Genomic DNA, 2,628 nt, shown 5'->3' on the forward strand with positions numbered 1-2,628 from the left:
CCAGCCCAGCCCGCCCACCCCATTCTGTCATTTAGGAAATCCTATTAACTCTACCTTTAAAAAATATTCAGAATCCAACCTCTTCTCACCACCTCCACAGATGCCCCCTCAGACTTTTGTCTAAGCAGCCATCATCTCTTTTTTAGGTTAACTGTAAATAGCCTCCAAGTAGGTGTCTAGGCTTCTACCCTTGTCCCATTCAGTTTATTCCTGACACAATAGCCAGAGAGACATTTTTTAGAAATGTCAGTCACATCCTGTGGAGGCCCTGCTCCATATCCTGCAACGGCACCTCCTCCTCGTCTCAGCCTTCACAATGGCCCCTGAGGCCCCACACAGCCAGCTCAGCCCCTGAGGTCTGTCTCTTCTCCCACTCTTCCTTCTCTCTTTCTTGCTCTTTCTGCTCCCAAACTCCAGGGCCTAAGAGCTGTCCCCACTGCCTGGACTCCTCTCCCCTCAGATGTCAGCTTGACCAGCTCCCTCATCTCCCTCAAGCATTTGTTCAAACGCCACCTTCTCAGGCCTGAGCACCCTCTTGAAATGCCTCAATCTGTGCTGCCCTCTACCATCCCAGCACCCTTTGAGTCCTCTGATCACAATTTGCTTTGCTTTTCCTTTTTTTTTTTTTTTGAGCACTTTTACTCTCTAGTGTACTACGTAATGTACGTATTATATTTATTGTTTATTATCTTCCTCTCCAGACTACAAGGTAAGGCCCCCTGAGGGCAAAGATCTTTGTTTATTCACTGATATATGCCAATGGTATTGTGACCATACATTTATCATCCCACCCAAGAGTGAAAGGAAGTGCTCTTTTCTGGGTCATCTTGAATAGAAACCAAGACTTTTTCCCAGCAAACTGGCATATGAGCATCCGACCCAAAGGTCCAGAGTCAAAATTTCCCCTTACCTATCTGGAAAACATAGAAGGGATCCTATTACACACCTGGCCACAGAGCTCTACCTATCCAGATTTTCCCATCACACTTCTCACCTCTTTGTTTTCATTCTGGCCGCTTTATGATACAGTCTGCCTACTGCTGCCAGAATAACATTTCTCTTTCCCCCATTCCCATCCCCTTCTCACCCTTCAAGGATAATCATTTAATGTACATCCTTGGAATTATAATGAACTATTAGTATAAATTACAATAATATTTTAATAATAGTATTTTTGTGTGTTTGAGTTTAATTTCTGCAAATGGGACTATGTTTTTTACTTTAAAGATTTTTTTGTATAACAGTATATTTTAATAATTCATTCATAGTGCAATGTATACTGGAGCACAGCACTCCACTGAGTGCATCCACCCCATCTCATACTTTTCCTTCCCCTGTATTGGACACCTGATATCCCTTGGGCTCTATGGCCATAAACAAGGCTATGATGAGCATCCTTGAATGCTGTTAGGACTCTTGTAAACATTTCTTTGGAATATAAGATAGGAGGTGAATTGCTGTATCATAGGACGTGCTTATCCTTAATCTGATCAAGTTCAGGTATATTAACCCCTAAAATGGATGCAGGGCCTGAGGGATCCTATATGACTCTCCTTGACAACGTTCAGATTATCTAGCTTTTTATTTTTTGCTACTCTAAGAGTATGAAGTGGTATCTTACCACGATCCTAATTTGCATTTTTCTCATGACTAATAAGCCTGAGCATCTCTTCATATGCTTGTTAGCCTTTTGCTTTTCCTTGTCTGTAAATTGCTAGCTCATATAGTCTTTGCCAATGTTGATTGGCAGGAATTCCTTGTTTTTTTCAATCATTGTCAGTTTTAAGAATTGCTAACATCTTCTTCCACTCTGTCTTTTGTCTTATAACTTTGTCCATTGTATCATGCTTTAAATAGAAATCTTTCATTTTAATGTGATCAAAATAGTCTATGCTTTTAAGTTTTATTTAAGGAATGGTTACCCACCCTTAGGTCACAAATATATTCTGTTAACTCGAGACTTTTGCCTTTCACGTTTAGATCTTTATTCCATTTGGAGTCTACCTTTGTATATAATGATAAGTAGTCATCATGTTTACTGTGAGCCAGTTTTCCCGACTCCACCTACTAAATAAACCATCCCTTCCTGATTGAAGATGCTGCCACTTTTCTTGTGTATTAAGTTCTCATATCTACATGGATTTGTCTCTTAGCTTTCTATTTGATTCCATTGGTCTATTTGTTTATCCTTGAACAAAAATGTCTTCTTGAACAATGCTACAATGTATTTCATTCCTATGGTTTTGTAGTGTGTCTTAGTATCTGATAAGGCTAGTTCCCCTTTTTATTTATTTTTTTTTTAAGATTTTTATTGGGGAATTGGGGGGATGGGAACAACGCTGGGGAATTGGGGGAAGGGGAACAGACAAGTTGCTGTCGTTTTTGTTTTTCAGTCTAGTTATGGAGGGCATTGCTTCACTGGCCCATGTTGGTATTATCATTGCACTTTTCCCAGGTGAGGCAGATCGCTCCCTGGTCATTGGACGGCCTCTCACAGAGGCTCACGGCAGCTCACGCTGGCTGCCGGCCACTCATGGTAGCTCACAGCAGCCCACTGCAGCAGGGGCTGCAGCCTACGCCATCACCTGCAACTCATGGCAGCCCAGCTCCAGGTTGAGCTGTTGTTCA

Source organism: Hipposideros armiger, unplaced genomic scaffold (genome assembly GCF_001890085.2).
Source record: "Hipposideros armiger isolate ML-2016 unplaced genomic scaffold, ASM189008v1 scaffold_10, whole genome shotgun sequence".
Classification (NCBI taxonomy): Eukaryota; Metazoa; Chordata; class Mammalia; order Chiroptera; family Hipposideridae; genus Hipposideros; species Hipposideros armiger.